Here is a 21,695-nt window from a genome sequence, read left to right on the forward strand (position 1 = left end):
GAGAGAGAGAGAGAGAGAGAGCGCTGCGCGCGCGCGCACACACACACGGAGCGAAAAGGGAGCGCGAGAAAGGAGGCAGCACCGGTGACGTACCTGGCCAGATCAGCAAAGGGGGTGTGGGTGGGGGCGTAGTTCAAGCCCAATAGGGATCTCCCACCCACCCACTGCAGCGATGTACCTGCATTAAACGGAGGGCAGGAGGAGGAGGGGGCAGCAGCCACTTAAGCTTCTGACAGCTCCAAGCCTCCCCCATCCCTGCTGTCGTATGCGGGGGAGGGGAACACTCCTCCTCTTGCTCCTTCTCCCTCCCCAAAATGTCTTGGCTGATGGAAGAACATGTGAATGTGGGAACGAATCTCTCGGGATCCTTTGGGGGCAGCTTCTTTCAGTGGCTTGGGCTGGATAATGAAAGGAAACGGAGGGGCCGAGGGATTGGCTAGGGAGACTGCGAACGAAGAAAGGAGACGAAATGATCGCTGTATCACTTGGCGGGATGACGAGAGAGAAAACCGAGGGCAAAGGGCTGAAGTACGCGGGGATGGGTCGAGAAAGGCCCGAGACAGCAGGGAGATGGGGGGGGGGGTATTCTGTGGGGTATTCCATCTCAGAGCCCGGCTGATCTCGCCCAGCTCCAAAGGTCCCTTCGGTCCCGGGAGAGGCTAGCCTAGCCAGACCCCCACGGTAGCGCAAAAGCGGCGCTGGAAGGATGCGAGGGGATGTGAGCCTCCCTTTGGGGTTTCTCCCCTCGAGATACACTGCTGCTTGTCCTGCAGGCTCCCTGCCTTCTTGGCCTTCTCCCCGCCCGCTCCGCCCCGGGCCAGCCAACGGGCCTCATGGCGACCTCAGCTCGTTGCGAGGGCGGCCGGCTCCGGAGAAGGACGTCTTGGGAAGGAGACGGGGCGGTGGAGGAGACGAGGCGGCCGGCGCCGAGGGCGGGGGAGGAGGAGGAGAGCCTGCCTGCGCGGCCGCCGAGTCCGCCGGCAGCTCGCCAAGGGCACCGAGCGAGCGAGCGAGCGCCTTCTCCGCGCTCTCCTTTGGCGCATTGCTTGGGATGGCAAGGCGGGCGGGCGGGCGCGCTCCGGCGCTCGCTTTTTTCCAGGCAACTGCAGGGGAGGGGGCGGGCTCCACAGGCTGCCGGGGCTGGCTTTCTCTGTTCCTGATTGGCCGAGCAGGCCTGATTGGCAGCGTGGGGGGGCGGTGGGGAAGAGTCTGGCGGAGGCGGGGCGGGCAGGGCGAGGGGGCCTTGGCGGGGAGGGGGCTGGGCCGTGGGCTCCCACGCGGGGGGCGGAAGCGCAGGAATCTCTGGGCCCGGCAGCAGGTGGCAAATGGGGGCGGGGGCGGCAGGAAGGTTGGCAAGACCGGGATGGCCCCCCGCAGCCCCCCCTGGCCTTTGCCTTTCCTTCCCGGGGTGGGGAGGGAACTCCTTCCCTTTGAGGGTCATCCACTTGTCTCCCTCCCTCTGCCTCTGCTGCTGCCAGAACTTCACGACCCCTCGGTGCAACGGAGTGACGGGCACTTCTGCGCTCTGGTGGAATTCGCTGCCCGCACAAGATGTCTGGGGCCCTGGCTGCTGCTGAGGTGGCTGCGGAAGGGGATGGGACAAAGGCGCGAAGGATGAGAGGCCTCCCAGTGGCTTGTAGCCAGACTGGAGCCTCCACGTTCAGAGGCAGAATACCTTTGGGTACCATATGTTGTGAGAACAAGCAGCGAAGGATCGAAGGGTCGCCTGTGCTCTGCGTCCCCGAGGCGTCTGTATGGCCACTGTGGGAAAGAGGAGGCTTGGGCAAGATGGTGCCGCAACCATCTCTTGGAGACGAGGAGGGGAGGAGGGAAAGAGTAAAACATGAGAGAGAAAGGGAAAGAGAGAGCAGAGATCAAGAGAAGGAGAAAGCCTGGCAGAGAAATAGGACAAAAGAAGGGAAGCGAGAAAATATCCGGCCTGGATAAAGTGAGCAAGTAAAAGGTTACGGTACCCTAACTATGTGGGATAAAAATCATGGATCCCAAGTCGCAGCTTAAAAGTGAGACCTGGACTTAGGAAGGGTGATGTCCACTATGGCCTAAAAGGGGCCTTGCCTTCCTCTCCCTTGGTTCATGCCCTTCCCAGGCAGGCATTCCTTCTTGTCTGGTGGGAAAGAGCAGGGTCCCCTCGACCCCACACATGTTGGGTGTTCCAGGGCGAGACCCAACTCTCACAATGCACGAATAACACCCTCAAACAAATTGGACATATGATTACCCCACACACAAATTTCATGCTTGTGTGGTGAAGAGGAACAATAGTCAGCCTGGTGACAACTTCCAGAGAGGTAACTGAGTTTGCGGCAGCGAAGACAGCAGAGAGTCAGATGGCCTCTGGGAGGCTGAGAAATTTAATGTGGCAGCAGCTTTTGTGGGCTGGAGTCTCCTCCGTCAGTTCAGTCAGCGTGCAAGTCAGGCTCTATTCGCTCCCTTTCTCCTCCTTACTATATATATATATATATATCTTCTTCTTTGCTTCTGTCATTGACACTGTGTACAACTTGTTTTTAGAAATTCTGCTTATCCAACCACATACCCACACTTCACAAGTCTATTATATTTACACAGCTCTTAGCCGACCCATCTATTTCCCTTCACCTGCTCACATGGGTCTGTGGTACCCACAGAGCGGTGCCTGGGTTCATTCATCCAGCCATCTTGAATGTTCCTCATGCTTGTTATTTTCTACACACATCTATCTTCAACACAGCAAATTATATGGTGTGTGGAATCTCCTTCAGAACTGCAGGGACCCCACAGCCCTTCACTGCTAAAATGTGGGGAAATCTGTGCTGCATCTATCTTCTCGAGTTAGACCTTGTGCTTATGATGGATGCTGTTTTAAGGGAGAGATCAGGGAGAGAGCCTTGGAAATTTAGCTTTCTCCTCAGATTCCTCCATAATTTAGCTTTCTCTTTAGCTTTCTCCACAAGAACCATGGTTAGCTCCAGTAACTAAGCATCCACCTACACCCCCCCCTTCTCTGCTTATATAATCCTGTATTAAGTAACCTGCTCAAGTGTTTCCCCTTCTTGCGGTCGCCCTTGTCATGTCTCCGCCACTCCCCACCCTGCCCCATCTATGGTCCCAGACCAGCCAGACAAACTTCTCCCCTCCCCCCTTAGAGAAGGCTACAGCTTTTCTGTAACAACAACTGGGGTGTCATTTTCAGATTTGGGGGCTGGGAATAAGAGTGATATTTTTCACTTGCTTTTGTAAAGAACAGAAGTGTGGAAAGGGACATTTTAAGAGCATTCTCTGTGGTTTCTTTCTGTGCTGCCTTTTAATCTCTGTAAAACTTTTAGAAAATATTTGTAAGTTGTTATTTATCCTTTAAAAATAAAAGTAAAGGGATTTGTGCTTTTGGTGTGCATACTATGTAAATTAGTCCATTTGTATGTTCGTAACAACAGGCTTTCAATATGCAGAGTTCTATCATGGAGATAGTAAGAAGTAATAAGGCCAATAAACACCTGTAGTTTGAAGAACAGGATGCCCTGGCCCATGAATGACACCTCTGATTGAATGGTTGTATCTCCATTGATAGCAAATTCTCCTAGCTTTATTTAGCATAGTATGTTATTTGTCTGTATTTGTTATTTGGTCTGTATGATCTGTCCTGCCCAGAGTCTATTATGTAAACAATTGTGGGTGGAGGAGAGAGATGTGTGCACTAGTATTTTTTGGATAATTCAACCCCAGAAATTCTTCTTGGGGCATTTTCTGCACCTTTGGCTTTCCAAATCTTCTATGGAATATCTCTACAGATACATATTTAATGTACCTTATTAGGATATCAGATGCTTAAACCAGAAACTTAATGAATATTCAAGTTTGGGATCTAGCCTAGGAAAGGGACTTCAGGCGTAGCAGGGAATTGCATAGCACAACACCAGCTGCTGTGATTGGAAGGCAGTATGAATCCTCTGGATTGGCCAGATCTGATGGAAATACTAGGAAGGTGAGCTCCGGGGCTCCTGCTAAAACCACTGAGTGTGTGTTTCTTTCCAAACCTTTGTCTGCCAAGATAATGCACAATTCCTGTGTGTGTGTAGGGGCAACTGCAGAGGAGAATGCATAGATGAGAATGATGCTTAATCCCCTGCCTTCAATTTATTTCTCCTCGTGTGTCTCTGCCCCCCCCCCCCCGCCTGCCTCCTCCAGATGAGCTTATTTCCAATTTCTGAACCTGGCTGGGGGAACACAATGTACAATGGCCTGGGGGAAGGGGGCGTTTTCAGGGGGAAATTGAGAAATAGTTTTCCTAGTCCTTGGAAGTTCATTTCAGGCAAGAGATCAATGCCAGGTTTGGTTTCAGACACTTCCACTCATAGCTCCATCCAGGCCCTAATCCAGCCTTTGCCAACCTGGTGCCCTCCAGATGTTTCAGACTATAATTGGCTGGAGCTGGTTGTCCAAAACATCTGGAGGGTGCCAGGGTGCCCAAGGCTGCCATAATGCATTGACTTCTGCTACTCATTCATTCTCTTTCATTTGTCATCCGATTACATGTTTTCTATCCATCTGTGCATTAATCCACTGGTGGGATATTGAGAGGCCCGCAAACCTGGCCCCTGGCAGAAGTTGCGTTTTGAAAGGCCTTCAGTCTGTAACAATAAGTGAAAACAATCGTATTAATACCTCACAAAGAAGCCAAATTTTTTTACTAGGCCAAGAAACCCACTAGTAGCCCACTCTGTATATCATTATATAAATGAGAAAATTTTGGTATACATTGGAATGTGGCTCATGATCATGAGTGCTCATGATTTGACTGACTGATTATCTTTGGGAAGGAATTTTTTTTTTAACTGAACATGATGATTTGTGGTACAGGCAGGGCTTTTTTCAGCTCTCAGCCTCTCAGGTGGCACCATTACCATTCTAAGATAACAAGGGAGGTGTTCATGGTGAGTTCCAGCACTTCTTTTTCTAGAAAAATAGCACTGGGTTCAGGGACAAAAAACCTCAAATCCTCAAGCAGCAGAATTCTGTTACCTGTATAAAATATGCAAAATATTATTTTGCATAATTTTTGCTGCTTTTCTTTAACCAGAAGGTTAAGAAATCTGCCCAAATGAAAGATGATTCAGCAGTTTTTCAGATTTCCAAGAAAACTTTGCTAGACTTAGCAGTCAACATAGCTTTGTTTCCATTAGGGAAAGGACCTTGCTTTTCATACATCAAAGGAAACTGAATACTGTGCCCCGTATTGGTTCACCTTGCTTCACTTTCAAAGAATCAACATGTCTACAGCCCTCATCATAGCAAATGGCTCTGCTTGGTATGCAGGGGGGCTTCAGCATGGTCTTCTCCATTTGAGATTCACCAAGATTATGGTGGTCATAATCTTATGGTTATGTGTTGAATGTGGTGGCTCCTTTGTCCAACGCATCTGTGACCCACCATCTGCACTGGGCCACAGGCAGTGAAGCACATGGAGTTGAAGTAGGAGCCCTGGAAGGATTAGGACCAGAGTTTCCTGGCATCCTGGAGCAGATCCGCAGGCCAGCCCACCTGGAAGCTGAGCTAATGGTATGCCAGGATTTGAGCTCTGCTAAGCTCACCCGAAGGAGGGCTGAAATGAAGGCCAGAATCAAGCAGCAGGGAGATGGGGAGGAATAGGCAGGCAGAGATCTTGCGGTCTTGACTATGCTACCACTCAGTGGATTTGTAACTGGCTGACTGACCGAACCCAAAGGGTGCTCATCAATGGTTCCTCTTCATCCTGGAGAAGAGTGACTAGTGGGGTGCCACAGGGTTCTTCTGTCTTGGGCCCGGTCTTATTCAACATCTTTATCAACGACTTGGATGATGGATTCAAGGGCATCCTGATCAAATTTGCAGATGACACCAAATTGGGAGGGGTGACTAACACGCCAGAGGACAGGATCACACTTCAAAATGACCTTGACAGATTAGAGAACTGGGCCAAAACAAACAAGATGAATTTTAACAGGGAGAAATGTAAAGTATTGCACTTGGGCAAAAAAAATGAGAGGCACAAATACAAGATGAGGGACACCTGGCTTGAGAGCAGTACATGTGAAAAGGATCTAGGAGTCTTGGTTGACCACAAACTTGACATGAGCCAACAGTGTGACGCGGCAGCTAAAAAAGCCAATGCAATTCTGGGCTGCATCAATAGGAGTATAGCATCTAGATCAAGGGAAGTAATAGTGCCACTGTATTCTGCTCTGGTCAGACCTCACCTGGAGTACTGTGTCCAGTTCTGGGCACCATAGTTCAAGAAGGACACTGACAAACTGGAACGTGTCCAGAGAAGGGCAACCAAAATGGTCAAAGGCCTGGAAACGATGCCTTATGAGGAATGGCTAAGGGAGCTGGGCATGTTTAGCCTGGAGAAGAGGAGATTAAGGGGTGATATGATAGCCATGTTCAAATATATAAAAGGATGTCACATAGAGGAGGGAGAAAGGTTGTTTTCTGCTGCTCCAGCGAAGCGGACACGGAGCAATGGATCCAAACTACAAGAAAGAAGATTCCACCTAAACATGAGGAAGAACTTCCTGACAGTAAGAGCTGTTTGACAGTGGAATTTGCTGCCAAGGAGTGTGGTGGAGTCTCCTACTTTGGAGGTCTTTAAGCAGAGGCTTGACAACCATATGTCAGGAGTGCTCTGATGGTGTTTCCTGCTTGGCAGGGGGTTGGACTCGATGGCCCTTGTGGTCTCTTCCAGCTCTATGTTTCTATGATTCTATGAGCCATACAAGCGAGGCCAAAGTCAGGAAGAGATTCTTAAATGCAGATCTGATTAGATGGGAGCAAGGGGTTGCCTTTGATGGAGCTATGCTAAGACTGGAGTTGCAGGGCAGGGAGAGAATAGAATCACAGAAGTGTGGAGTCGGAAGGGAACGTGAGGTTGATCTAGTCCAACCCCCTGCAATGGAGGAATCTTTTGACCAATGGGCAGCGGCGTAGCTAGCTGCTCCAGCACCCGGAGCGGCAGGGGCGGGGTGAGCCGCCCACAGGGGCGCCATAGTGATCCACGCACGGGGGCGCTGCATGGGGGTGCTGCGGCAATCCATGCACGGGGGCGCTGTGGTGATCTGCCCAGGGGGGCGGTGCAGCGAGCTGCCCAAGGAGTCCGCCTGGTGGACGCAAGCCCCATGCTGCCATTTTGGGCAGCGTGGGGCCCGGATCCACTGCGTTACTCCCAGGAGAGATGCGTGTCTCAGGCGCACTGCAGGCCAGGCCCCGCAGTAAGTGTCGACCCCCGCAGTGTGCGCTTTTGTCACCCCCCTCAAGGATGACACCCAGGGTGGGCCACACACCCCTTCCTATGCCCCTGCCAATGGGAGGCTCAAACCCATGAACCGGAGATTAAGAGTCTCACGCTCTACCATCTGAGCCATGTTTCACTTACATCAAATTCATTTTCCCTCTCCCCCTCTGTGATCTCAAGTGGATGGGGGCGCTACTAGCCCACAGACCAAGGAGACTCCTGGTTTGAGTCCCAGCAGGTGGATGCTGACCTCCTACTCAAGCTCCTTCCTCCTCTTTTCATCCAGGTTTCTTCATCCATCCTTACAGATACTTCCCTTAAAACACTGTGAACCATCCATTTCAACTGAAGCCTGCCTGCCTCTCTCTGTGTGTCTGTGTCTCGCTTCTCCTGCTTGGCCCTTGCCAGGGGTCAGTGCATTACTGATCAGCCTTGGTCTCCTACCCCTTTGGCCGAACGCAGCCAGCCAGGCCTCTCTGCTATCAACAGCTTATACATTATTTAGGCAGCCAGTACCCATTTCAATCAGACAATGGAGTGTAGCTCCTGCCTCAGAAACACTGCAGGCAGAGTTTATGGGTGAAGATGGATGCAAAGCTGCGGGGGGGGGGTGAATACTGGTTCTGCAAGGTTGGAGGCAGAGGCTGGTTCAGGGTGCCGAGTGGCCCACAGCCTTTACATCAGTGAAATGCTTGGGGGGAAACTCCAATGACAAGACTTCAGTTTCTTTAAAAGAAAAAAATTAATAACACAACAAATTAACAGATAAGTGCAAGAATGTTCACATAGTGCTTGTGAAAATAAAAGGGCAAACCACTTGTTTCAGTGGGTGAGAAGGGACAGCACTACTGAGCCATCATCTTGGTCTGTGGACTTGCCTGCCTGTCATTTCAGTTAGGAACTTGGGAATAAGCTGGAGCTGATCCTACAGCGGAGGGGTGTGCTGTGAGCACTCAGTTTACGTTGCATTTCTTCCCCTTCTGTTTGTTGCTTGCCCTGTTAGGTGGACTAGAAATTCAGGGCCACACTGCAAGAAATCTGTGGCAAATGTGAACAGGCACCCAGCCATTCACCATAATACATGGCAACACGCTCTGGTTGGCCAGCAGTCCAGCATACCCTCAACACACTTCTTTTGTCACATCCAGCCTTGACATTTTCAAGTGCACACCACAGAGTTTAATGGGGTTTATTCAAGATAAATGGGCATTGGATTGAAGATTTAGTCATATATGAAACAACTTATGGAGTGAAAAAGAATTCAAAGGTGGTGTACACAGGTATAAGATTTAGCAGTGTTTTGAGAGCGCATAACCTAGAACCATAATGTCCCTCCAGAAGTTAACAGACTACAGTCCCCATCATTCCTGTCCTCTGGCCATGCTGATTAGTAAGGCTGGGTGATACATCAATGTATCATCACAAACTGATTTGAAGTCCATATTGTCATATCAGTTTCATTTCTTTTAAAATAAAAAAATTCCTTCCAGTAGCACCTTAAAGACCAACTAAGTTAGTTCTTGGTATGAGCTTTCGTGTGCATGCACACTTCTTCAGATACACTGAAACGGAAGTTGCCAGATCCTTCTATATAGTGAGAAGGTGGGGAGGGGTATTACTCAGAAGGGTGGTGGGAATGGGAGATTGGCAGATAGCTGAGATGAGATGATTTCTTTTAAAGAGAGAGATTAGGGTTCAGGCAGAGATAGCAACCCTGCCATTTGACCTGGAAGGAAGCTCTGATAACTAACTCTAAGTGAGCAAGTGACTGGCTGCAATTGCTTTTGTGCAGCGTTTCCCAACCTGGTGCCCTCCAGATATTTGACTCTGAATGCCCATCAGCCCCAATGGACAGGGAAGATGGAAACTGTCATCTAGCAGCATCTGGGAGGTGGGCTGCTCAGGGTGCGGAAGCTGCTTGAGTGGTAAATAAGAGGTACCTTGCTGCACATGTTCAGACATGTTTGGCCTGTAGCACTTTTTACTTTGCTTAGTATCTTTCATTAAAGTAGCGCCAGAGTTGCAGATGGAAGGCAGTAGAGCTAAATGAGAGTGGCTGAAACAGGAGACAGTGAGAAAGGTTCTTATGCAAGAGTATTGGCAATAGAGGTTTTTGGGGTGCTGTTTTTAAAAACATTTTTTAAATTTTTATTTATAAAATTAGTTTTACAGCATCAACCCCCCCTAAAAACCAAACGATTTATTAAGTATATATAATTTTGACTCCCCTCCCCCTCTTTCTGCAGTTCCTTATTTTTATAATATTTTACTGCATTTCCAAATTTAATTTAATTTAATTTAATTTAATTTTTAATTTAATTATTTAATTTAACTTTTAAAAAACATTATTGAGAAAAATCCAGTGTTCCTGAATCGCAGACCCGACCCTGGACCTTTGCTCAATAAAAATAAAAGGTGGAGGGGCTGATGAATGTGCCCCCACACCAATTATCCATAGCAACCTAACTTCAAGAATCTGCACTTGCAATTTGGGTGAGGCTCCAGCTTGAGACTTGCAGTCAGGATTCGAGTGGTCAGATGGAAAAGAGGACAAGGCTCTTCCTGCCTTTTTAATGGTCGTGTAGAAGGAATTTCAGCCACTTGAGTGGAACGTCTTCTGCACAACTGTTAACTGTGCCGGACGCACCTCATCCGCCTTGAAAAGTGGCAGCCCCTCTAGGGCTCAGGATAAGATGCCTGGTCTAGGTGGAATCTTGGTTTTTATTCCATGTGAGGCAACGTGTAATCTGACTCCCTCCCTTGAGCATAGTTGTGGCCTGTTCTTTTCCTTGTCTAATCTGGTGCCTTTTCACACATTTCAAGTACTGCAGAAGGAAATGGGTGGGACCTGTATCTTAATGAGAAGCTGCAGAATACCTAAATACAAGAATGCTCTTACACTGAAGTTATGTAAGGGCTTGCCTACACTCTTTCCAGGCACTGGTCTATTCTTTAAAGCTCTGTGTCCAAGTGTGGTTTTTTCATCTCCACTGCTTTCTCTGCAAAAACCCGCTCTTTACCGCCAAATTGGAGCAAATGGCAATCCGTAGAAAAGCTGAATTGCCCATTGCTCTGATTAAGCAGTAACAAGCATGTTTCTCTGGGGAAAGTGATGTGGTAAAATAAAACAACAACACTCAAGATACAGGCCAGGAAAGCACAGGGCAAAAGTTGCTGCATCTAATGCAAAGAGCATCAGTCAGGGCCTTGTGGTATGAGCAGCTGCCATATTTCAACAGGAAGCTGCAGGGCATGGACTGATTGGAAATGAAGCAGAATGTCCACCCCTAAACTTACAATATTGAAAGCGGCCTTGTGTATAACTGCTCTGATAGCATCATGAGCACAGATCATTATGAAGGCACAATAAAAGGATGACTGGAAGGGCCCTGAACTGGTTATAAGGCAACGTTTCATGTTCCTCTGGAAATTTTCAGGTGCACATTAATCCAGCGCTCTAGGGCCTTTCCCTTGCTTTCTGGGCAGAATTCAAGATGATGAGTTTCCTGAAGCCCTCTGTTTGCTTGGCCTCATCATGCTCTATTGAAGGCTACCTTTTGTTCCAGGACCCCATCACAATCTCTGCAGGCTCCGCTCCTCTAACCGCTCCCACAATGTGGCAAATCCATGTGGTGCTATAGGTAATAATTCTCTAAAGCAGCTCCACAATTATGGCGCACTTCACCGAGCATGGACAGAATCTGAACATTTTCCAGAAATGCTATGACACTTTTTCATTTGGACCAGCGTTGGTTGCTAATGTTAACCCAGGAAGGTTATCCAACCCTTTTTGTATTTGGCGTGATTTTGGAGAGACATGTAATTATCTGAGATCCTGAGGGAGTATGGACTTAAAAAACAAAAATCAAAGCCCACCACTACCAAAACGAATTTCAACCCTCCTTGCACATTCTTGCTCACATGCAAATGTGAAGGCATGATGGAAAGCTGGCAGGAGTCATTTTTAAACCAGATGTAATACAGTTTGTACACTTGGCTTTTAGCATTGTGTGTGAAAACACCTTTGGTGCTGAAATAAACAGGAATATTAATAAAGTAAATAAAATGCTGCTGTTAACTCAGTTGGAGAAAAGTCAGAATTTTAACACAGATCTTCAGAAGATATACTGTATTTTTCCATCTATAGGACATCCCCATGTATAAGATGCCCTCTATTTTGGGGGACTCAGATTTAAGAAAATGGGGGGAGATATATCCATGTATGACACCCCCTAATTTTTGACATTATTTTTTAGGAAAAATACCTAGTCTTATACACAGAAAAATACAGTATATTTTCTTTTGCAAGAGAAAACATCACTATAGTATTTGACAATACAGTGGTACCTCGGGTTACAGACGCTTCAGATTACAGACTCTACTAACCCAGAAATAGTACCTCGGGTTAAGAACTTTGCTTCATGATGAGAACAGAAATCGTGAGGTGGTGGCATGGCGGCAGCGGGAGGCCCCATTAGCTAAAGTGGCACCTCAGGTTAAGAACAGTTTCAGGTTAAGAACGGACCTCCGGAACAAATTAAGTTCTTAACCCGAGGTACCATTGTAACACAAACAAAAATATTCTTATTGTTAACAGCCTGATCCTATGAATATTTCCTCTGATATAGTCCCAGTGTTTTCAGTGGAGCTTATTATTCCTATTCCTGTTCCTGTTCCTGTTCCTGTTCCTGTTCCTGTTCCTGTTCCTGTTCCTGTTCCTATCCTATTCCTATTATTGAAACGACATTTCTGTGCGCTTTGGTTTCCATAAAGGTGTTCCTTTGCACCAGAAGTGGTTTAGTCATGCTGGCCACATGACCTGGAAAGCTGACTGTGGACAAATGCCGGCTCCTTTGGCCTGAAAGGGAGATGAGCACCGCAACCTTATAGTTGCTTTTGACTGGACTTAACCATCAAAGGGTCCTTTACTTTTACCTTTTTTATTATACACATAATGAGAGTTAAGAGTGAAGTGTGATGCTTGTATTATTTCTGCATCCAGTGAGGCTTACTCATAAGTAAGGAAAGCTATCTCAAATAACAATAATTTAATTGCATGTTCTGATTTCTGATTTCTTTACAAAAATACTTGATAGCAGACCAGGTCTTTGGAGAGCACTAGAATTGCGTTGGCTTTGAATCTGGATTAGTGGCAGCTCAGATATTTTGCAGAATATTTGCCTTGCAGAGCTCTGGTGGTGCCTTAAGGCAGGATTCTAGTGGTAAAGCTGAGGTTGTAGATTTCCTCCTCCTCCATGATATTTTGCTTTGCTTTAAGCCTGAAGGCACTCTATGCAGCAATCTCATTGAAGCTGAGCAAGTTCTGGTCCGTATCTGGATGGGAGATCACTTAGGATGCTTGCCTCCTTGAATTCCATGGAAGGACGGCAGGATATAAATTTCACCAATTAATCAATAATGTGTTGTGAACTTGCTGCAGTGGATATGATTTTCCTTGCTCTTATAGTCTAGCATTTTCCATAGTGGGTGGTGATGGAGAGAAGTAAGTAAGAAGTAGTAGTAGCCTCTCAAACGAGAAGATGACATGCCTATTCCAAATAAAGGCAATGCAAGGAAACGCTGTCCAGGGTGCTGAACCTTTGGAGCATTGATTCCCTAACTATGTTGGCACACACTGATGTTACCGTCAGAGGCGCAGATTTTTGCACCTTGAAAAGTCAGGTCATCAAGTTGGATACAGCCATCAGTTCTGGGGGTAGGGAGTCCTTTTGCATTATTGACAGTCTTCCCTCGGTGCCAGTATTTGGGCATTAACATCATCTTGAAGAAAGCAGCAAGGACACTCTGGGATTCCCAGATGCAGCCCGGCCTCCAGCCCCTGACAGGTGCAGGGGAATCCCAGAAGCACCACTGGTGCCCAGAGAGCACTGCTCCATCTCTCTGGACCCTGAAGCGACTAAGCAAATGGCAGGGTGGGAAACTCCAGAGACACGAGGCACTGGGCTGCTACCCTCCAGTTTCTGGAGGATACCCACCCATTGTTCCACAAACTGATTGAAAGAATATGTTGTTGTTGTTGTTGTTGTTGTTGTTGTTGTTGTTGTTGTTGTTGTTGTTGTTGTTGTTATGCATAGGATGATGTGTCCCTCCAGTTTTAACAACCACCACTCTGTGCTCCAGCTGTCAAAAGTCAAAGAAACAACAACAACAACAATTTATTTGTACCCCCACCCATCTGGCTGGGTTTCCCCAGCCACTCTGGGCGGCTTCCAACAAAGATCAAAAATACATTAAAATGTCACACATTAAAAACTTCCCTAAACAGGGCTGCCTTCAGATGTCTTCCAAATGTCAGGTAGTTGTTTATCTCTTTGACATCTAATGAGAGGGCATTCCACAGGGCGGGTGCCACTACCGAGAAGGCCCTCTGCCTGGTTCCCTGTAGCTTTGCTTCTCACAGTGAGGGAACCACCAGAAGGCCCTCAGCACTGGATCTCAGTGTCCAGGTAGAATGATGGGGGTGGAGATGCACCTTCAGATATACTGGACCGAGGCCGTTTAGGGCTTTAAAGGTCAGCACCAACACTTTGAATTGTGCATGGAAATGTACTGGGAGCCGATGTAGGTCTTTCAGAACTGGTGTTCAGAATTGGCAACTGAATCCTGTTTGTCCCAAGACCTTGAAGATTAAAGCATTCTCACAGACAACCAGATTCTTTGAGTTGTAAATTAACAAGATAACCCATTCACACTGAATCCATGCCTGTCCGGGACAGCCAGGTGTCAAGAACCACAAATCAGCTAGAAACTCCCTTTCCTACAGATGGAGAAGATAACTTACTCACACTCTTAAAGACAGAAAGTCTGCATTTAAAGAAACAGATACACATTCCCAGGATTCTACAGCACCTGGCTCTCCCACAATGCTCTTCTTTAACATGAGCCAAAGTTTTAGCCTGCTAAGATTTCCCAACATCACTACACCCCCCCCCCTCTTTGCATGCAGGTGAAGTCTCTAACTCACCAAGGGTTAGAGACCCATCAGCTCCCTTCACCTGGTTTATCTGGCCAGTCAAAGCTATTTCCCAGGGTGTGGCCACTGCCGCATGCTGACAGCTTCTAGGAGCCACAGGTGAGAGCTGAGTGCAGGGTTGGGACCAAAGGTGGGCAAACAACCCCAGAAGGAGCATGACAGGTCCTACACTGGAGGTACTACCCCTCCCCTAACACCCCATACAGCCCAACAAGAATCATATTATAGTTGTGAATATATGTTACTGTTGGTTCCCAGCTTTCTGCTGTTCTTCTGCAGTCTCTTATATGCCCTTGATATGCTGTCAGTTTTCTTAAATTAATAATCTCCCTTATACATATTGGTGTATCTCACTGGGGGCCTTCCCCCCTCTGTAAGCCTCACTGGAAAGGACTATGTGCTGTCGCAATCATTCCATTTGCCTCAATGTGGTTTGGCACAATAGCATCTGAGTTACTTGGAAACTGAATTTCACAACTTTACTAACACACCAAATTTCTGGCAGATTTAAGCATTTGGAGAAGAAGGTGTGTTTGCAGTAGAACACAAACACTTTCTTTTTAAAGTCCCCTTTCAATTTTATAACACCGTAAAGTGAAAATGTGTTTATCGAGTAGTAGGGAAATGTAAACCCCAAATTTTATTTTTCACAGTTGCTTTTGCAGGACATGGCATCCAAATGGTACACTCATTTGGCTTGCTGAATATATAAAATAAATGCAATTGTTTTCCTATGTCAGGTTTTGAAGGATGTGCCATCTGGTTGCCATCTGGCTACCCATCTGACTAGGGAGGTGGGTCACAGCTGAGGCCTGAATCTGAATTCCTTCATTTTCTAAGGTTGCCAGCCATTAACTTGGATGTTCTGCCTTCCTTAGAAGCCTTAAAGGGAACAGTGGAAGGCCTGATAGTCAGAACTGCTGGTTAATTTTCATGTCTTTATCTTATCTTTATACTTACTAAATACACCCACCCACACCTCTGTCAATCTGTCTATCATCTATCATCTATCTATCATCTATCTATCATCTATCTATTTCTATCTATCATCTATCTATCTATCAATCATCTATCTATCTATCTATCATCTATCTATCATCTATCTATCATCTATCTATCTATCTATCTATCTATCTATCTATCTATCTATCTATCATCTATCTATCTATCTATATCTATCTCTATCTATCATCTATCTATCTATCTATATCTATCTCTATCTATCATCTATCTATCTATCATCTATCTATCTATCTATCTATCTATCTATCTATCTATCTATCATCTATCTATATCTATCTATCTATTGTTGTAAATAAAAATATGCCCTTTTCCCTTATGGGGTATCCAAGAACCCATATAGAGTCCTTACATAGGTTCCCTATTGGTAGGAGAGAATAACAGAGGCCAACCAGAGCATATTGGGAAGCAAAACAACTAGTAAGCTTGATCTTTATTGATCTGTTGCAACAGGGTGCTCCCCTCACACGCAGGAGAGGAGGAGGACCCACAAAAATGCTGTGCAAGGGCTTATAAAGACTTTTGAAATTCCCATTCTGTAGATCAAGACCACCCTGGGAATACTTACCGCAACCCCTAAGCCCTCTTATTCCCTGCAATGGGCTTGTGCCAAGTTAGGGAATGTGGCAAAGCTGGAAACAGGCGGCTCCACCTCCCATCGCTTGGCAACAGATGGTAAAAATAGCACAGGCTTTGGAAGAATTTGGCTGCACTGATGCTGCAGTCTTAGAGGACCAGGCACTCAGTGACAGGCCTGGGGCAAAGAGATAGTCTCTGGGGCAAGCTCAGCATGCTGTTATGCAGACTTTCTTAAACTTTTTGACCTCAGATCTTCCCTCCATAGTCTTGGCTGATAAGGGTTGGAAGGCTCAAGCCCAGACCTTTTCCCTGGAATTTTGCACTCTCTCTTCCAGGTGTCCAGGGCCTCACAAGGGAGCCCCTTTTCTAGAGTTGGGGAAGGGCTGTAGCTCAGGGGCAGAACACGTGCTTTGCAAGGAGAGGGTTCCAGGTCCAATCCCAGGCATCTCCAAGAGAGAGTGCTGTTGGAAATGCTGCTTTTAAAATTCCATTCTAGGTAGTGGCTTTTCTTCTTCTAGGGCTTGCCCAGATGGCAGTCATTAGGGGGATTTGGAGAGGTTCTTCTGAAAACACACCCACACCCACCCACCCACACTGACAGGAGTGCAAAGTGACTGGAGGCTTCAACCTGATTTAGGCATAAGGGGAAGCCAGAGTCCTCCCACTACCTGAACAAGTATCCTGAAGCCTTGCATGCAGACAGACTCAGGTCCAGTCCCCAATGGCATCCCCAGGTAGGGCTGAGAAAGCCACCTGTCTGAAACCCTGCAGATGCACTGCCCATCATCATAGACTATAATGAGCTAAAATGGGCCAATGAACCAATTTGGTAGAAGGCAGCTTCCTAAGGCTGAGAAACCCTGTTACAATGCAAAACAACAGAGGTGCAAGAAGCTATGTGATGCTGCTAAACAAGGAATGGTCCTCCCACCCCCTACTCAGAGGAGAGTTGGGTCCTAGGTCAGCCTCCAACCACATGCTGTCTCCTAAAATGTGCCCTGTCCCCACAATAATTCAATAAGTTAGCAGACAACTGTAGCCAAGACCTTGTGTTCCAGAGCACTGCATACCTGGGATTTGCTCCCCCCTCACCATCATCAAAGCCTCTTGATATCTCACTCTTCAGAATGGGTCATTATGTTTTGCCACCGTAATCCATGGCATCACAGCCTGAACACTGGAAATTGAAGGGATGGTCCTGCCTATAAATGTGGAGGTGTGCATGCAGATGTACTGCAGTCAAATGCTGGCAGAACCGGTAGCTTTAGGCAGGGCTGCATGCATGCTGATATCTCCACTGGTGTACAGAAAATGAGGAGAAATTGCTATTAGGCTATGAATGTGGTTTCTAGAGAACCTCAGCCTACACACACACACACACACACACACACACAGAGAGAGAGAGAGAGAGAGAGAGAGAGAGAGAGAGAGAGAGAGTGTTTCTAGCCCTTATGGCTGTGAAGCTGTGCCTGAAAGTGTGTGGGTGAAACACTTGCTGAAATCTGGGAAGTGAGAGGGGTGGCCAAAATAGATTTTCAGAGGACTGAGGGGTGGGGAGGTTTTCAGCACTCCGCGTAGCTCATTCCCTTGCCATCCCTGCCTCCGGCACTTGTGATTAGCGCAACAAGACTTTGGCAAAAATAGTAACCAAAATTGCAAAATGCATTATGCAAAGAAAGAAAAAAGAAATGTGCAAATGTGCTCGATTTGCACAATTTTATATAGGTTACAGAATTCAGCCCTGTATAAATATTAGTGCTGAGCAATGGAGGCTGGTCCATTAGGGGAATGGGGCGCTGCCCCAACAACCCCAGTCTGCCCTTAGCCAGTCTCCACCTGCCTGCCTTCTCCCTTCCAACCATTCTGTTGGGGATGGCAGTGCTGCCTGCCAGGTTTCACCTCCTTAGTCTCAGTGTTGCTCCTTGTGGAACTTAGCAGGGAGGGCGATGGAGCAAAACTAGACTCAGACAGTTCCACTCGTCATTGGCTCTGGCTCCAACCAATGGCAGGGTGCCCTGCCTTGGGCCCCACCAGACCAGTATGTTTTTGTTGTTGTTGGCGTCCGTCTGCCTTGAGAGACAATGGAGTACACCTAGCAGCATCGAAGTGACCTCCCTGAGGTGCAAGCCAAACCACTGTGTTAACAGCACTGGTGGCCTTTTTTTTTTAAAAAAAGAAGATATTTATTAGAGTTTAAGTATTACAAAAAAGAGAAAAAGAAATACAAGCAATGAACAGTTACAAAACCTCAAAAACAAAAGAAAATACAATAAAACAAAACATCAACAGTACATCAGAACATTAAAGAAGAAAAAAAAACAGAAACATTTAACAAACACAAATCTTTTAAAAAAAATAGAAGGAAAAAGAAGCAAAAAAAAAAGCAAAAGCACTGGTGGCCTTTTTGGGGCCCAAGCCCACCAGAGATACGACCCCTACCCTTGCACAGCATACACCCCCCCCCAAGTGCAGTCTTGTTTTCAGATTATTTCAGCAAGTGATCTTAAATTACATGTAATAGGGGAAGCTAAAAAAGAAAAACACTCTTTAGAATTATTAGCCAATCTGACCTGGGGTTGAGGAGACCTTCCTGACCCCAAGTAGTGGGCCAGGCCGGAGGGTGTCAATAGCCAATCAGATACATAAGTGGGCCCAATTTAAATGGTGATAAATCCCAATGAGTTAAAGCAAGGACTTTGGTCTGAATTTGAATGTCTCACCCACCATTTCCCACTTTCTCCCTCTCTTCCCCTACCCTGCCTTGCCCTCGGGGACCCTCTTTCGGGCACCAGAGCCAGTGCATTAAGCTGCTTTGGCCTTCCACCAAAGATCTGCTCTCCGCCTAACAAGCAGCTAATGGCTCCATTAGAAGCCAGGCCTGGAGTTCACATCGTCCTTCCCAGCACCTGCTGGAACTGCTCAGGGCCTGAGTAATGACCTAAATGGGGAAGAGAAGTTTGAGTCACTCCCCCGACCTCACCCCTTCAATCTCCCTTGGCCAGACACAGAGACGGCTGCATCGGTCAATATAGCAACGGTATATATCTCGGCTCTGACGTGGTAATTGGGCTGAGAGTGGCTGGTGGGTTGAGCTAGGAGGGATCTGTGGCTTGGAAATGAGAGGCAGGCCTCAAGGGGAATAGGCTGCCTGGCACTGGCAGGCCAGGGCACTGCGGCACCAAGAGGCAGGGGCAACTCAGCCACTAGGCAGACACCTGGAGCACCTGCTCAGCAGCTGGAGATCAAAGGCGTTTCCCCCTCCCCCAGCATGGCACTGCCCTCGATGCTACACAGGGATGGCAGCACGCAGGCAGATGGTCCAACACTATGCCAATGGGGCAAGGAAGGGCCAGGCAAGAGGAACGGGACCCCAGTGGGAGAAAAGAGGTTGAGCAGTGATTACTAAGATTAGGGGCAGTGGTTGGAAGCAGACAGGGGCAGGGCAAGAGCGACAGAGCACAAGAACAGTGGATGAAGCTACCAGCGGCTGCCAGCCACAATGGCTGTGTCCCTCCTCCACTGTCAGGGCCATTGTGAGAAGGGGATGTTGGAGCATGCTGTGCCCTTGCTCTGACCCAGCAGGGCTCTTCTTATGCTGGGTATTAGGGGCGAGAAAGATGCCACTGGAGAGGGACTGCCAGCTGGGCTGGATGGACCCAGCACAAGGTCATCTCACAGCTGAAAATTGGGCCACTGTAACAGTGTACCACCCTGTCCTCACACCCAGTATCATTTTGCCAGGCCACTTGTCTACCTAGCTCAGTACTGCCAACACTGAATGGCAGCAGCAATCCAGGGTTTCAGGCAGTAGTCTCTGGCTGCCCTACCTGGAAATGCTGAGGATTGAACCCATGCAGAGCCTGTGCCTGCCACCGAGCAGTGGCCCTTCAGCCTAGATAGCTCAGCTGGTCTGATAACGCCACTGTTGCAGGTTCGATCCCCGTATGGGACAGCTGCATATTCCTGCATTGCAGGGGCTTGGACTAGAACGATCCTCAGGGTTCCTTCCAACCCTACAGTTCTATGATTCACCTCTTCTGTCATGGCAAATTGCTGAAGGCCCGTGTGCTCTGTCTGCTGTAGGTGTAGTCGGGTTGGCAACAGGAAAAGCCTTTTTGCAGCATGGAGAGAAATGTCATCACCTGCTCACTGCTGCAGATCAAGCTGCTGTTAAACACGCAGGAGGAAGTGTTGGCAATCCTAGGTGTAGGTTAGTTGTTTTACTCCGCAAGTAGTCTGCCTTTTGCACTGGCTTCTGGCACACGGCTTGCTAAAAAAAGCAGGCCTCACAGTTTCCTGTTTGTGGCTGCTGTACTAGTGCAGCAGAAGCGAAGGAAGTGCAAAATTCTATTTATTTTTTATTTTTAAAAAAGTATTCTTCAAAAGCTAAAACAGGGCAGTGGTTTGCCAAGGACGAGCACCAGAAAACATGGCCCTGCCCCTAGGAAATGGAGACATTTGGAAGTTGTCTCCTGCTTGCCCAGTCCTGCCCTCATCTCTCTCAGTCGGGGCAGGGATGCCCTTTCCAGGGGGCTCCTGCCATTGCTGCTCCTGGAAGCTGCATCACATCACTCTGGGGACTTGGCTTGGTGGGCTGAGTGAGAAGTTTTGGGTTCTGATGTGGGCAAGATCAGAATACCAGCCAAAGCTGAGATGGACAAAACTTGCTGTTTTCCCCAGAGATTGTTGCCTTGGGAAAGAAGGTTTTCACCTCCACTGCATTTAAATTTTCCTTTGCTGGGTTGCTTGGGAGAAATATCTGGCCCTCTGGACAATCAGCCCACCATGTCTGTGCCTCTTTCCCTTCTGTTTTTCTCTCCTTCATTTCCATAGGTCCCTGGGCTGCATCTTATGCACACAACATTTCTCCTACACAAAAGGCTAAGAGTCAGTGGGTACATTATGTATAGAGGAAGAGCTGGTAGGACTCTGAACTGTACCACTTCAGACTGCAGGTGGGAGGAGCCATGCACTGCTGTTTCTAACATGGAAAAAGCTCTATGGGATGTTTTCAATATGGAAAAAATGATCCATCAGATCAAATCACCTCAGAGCAGAGCAAGTGCAAGATTTCTATTGCTTAGAAATCTAGCATCTCTTCTTACAGTTTCCTGAGAACCAGGACATTCCTTCAGACAGTAAGAGCTGTTTGACAGTAGAGCCATTCTGGGAAGATGGTGGACTCTCCTTCCTGGGGGGTTTTTAAGCCAAGGCTGGCTGGCCATCTGCCATGCATGCTTTAAATTGAGATTCCTGCATCGCAGGGGGTGGACTAGATGACCCTCAGGGCTCCCTTCCAGTTCTACAATTTTATGTAGAATAGGAGTGAATAAATCTGTCAATTTCAATGGCCCTCTGTTTCTTATTTTTCCAATTTTAAGTTGAGTTCACCCCATTTCCACATCAGTTTGCAATCTTGCTCCCCCCCCCCCAAAGGCCAACACAATAATTTGTACGCATTTCGTGGTCACTTCTAATATACAGTGGTACCTCGGGTTAAGAACTTAATTCGTTCTGGAGGTCCGTTCTTAACCTGAAACTGTTCTTAACCTGAGGTTAACCTTTAGCTAATGGGGCCTCCCGCTGCTGCCGCTCCACCAGCACGCAATTTCTTTTCTCATCCTGGGGCAAAGTTCTTAACCCGAGGTACTATTTCTGGGTTAGCGGAGTCTGTAACCTGAAGCGTATGTAACCCAAGGTACATATTTTGGTTTCAAATTGTACGTGATACACGCATCATTGCAAGTGATTTCTTTTAATACAATGCATCATGGTGTGGCTGTTCCCTAATATATGCATTTGTTCAGAGAAGCGCAAACGTTGAAGGATAGCTGC

At 47.4% G+C, this 21,695-nt stretch overlaps 1 protein-coding gene across 8 annotated transcripts in view; it reads left to right on the forward strand.

The window, feature by feature from the left end:
* The window catches only part of ATP2B3 (ATPase plasma membrane Ca2+ transporting 3), a 120,382-nt gene that overhangs the window by 1,026 nt on the left and 97,661 nt on the right, over positions 1–21,695 (forward strand). The window lies entirely within an intron of this gene.

This window comes from Podarcis bocagei, assembly GCF_964188305.1.
Source record: "Podarcis bocagei genome assembly, chromosome: 17".
Lineage (NCBI taxonomy): Eukaryota > Metazoa > Chordata > Lepidosauria > Squamata > Lacertidae > Podarcis > Podarcis bocagei.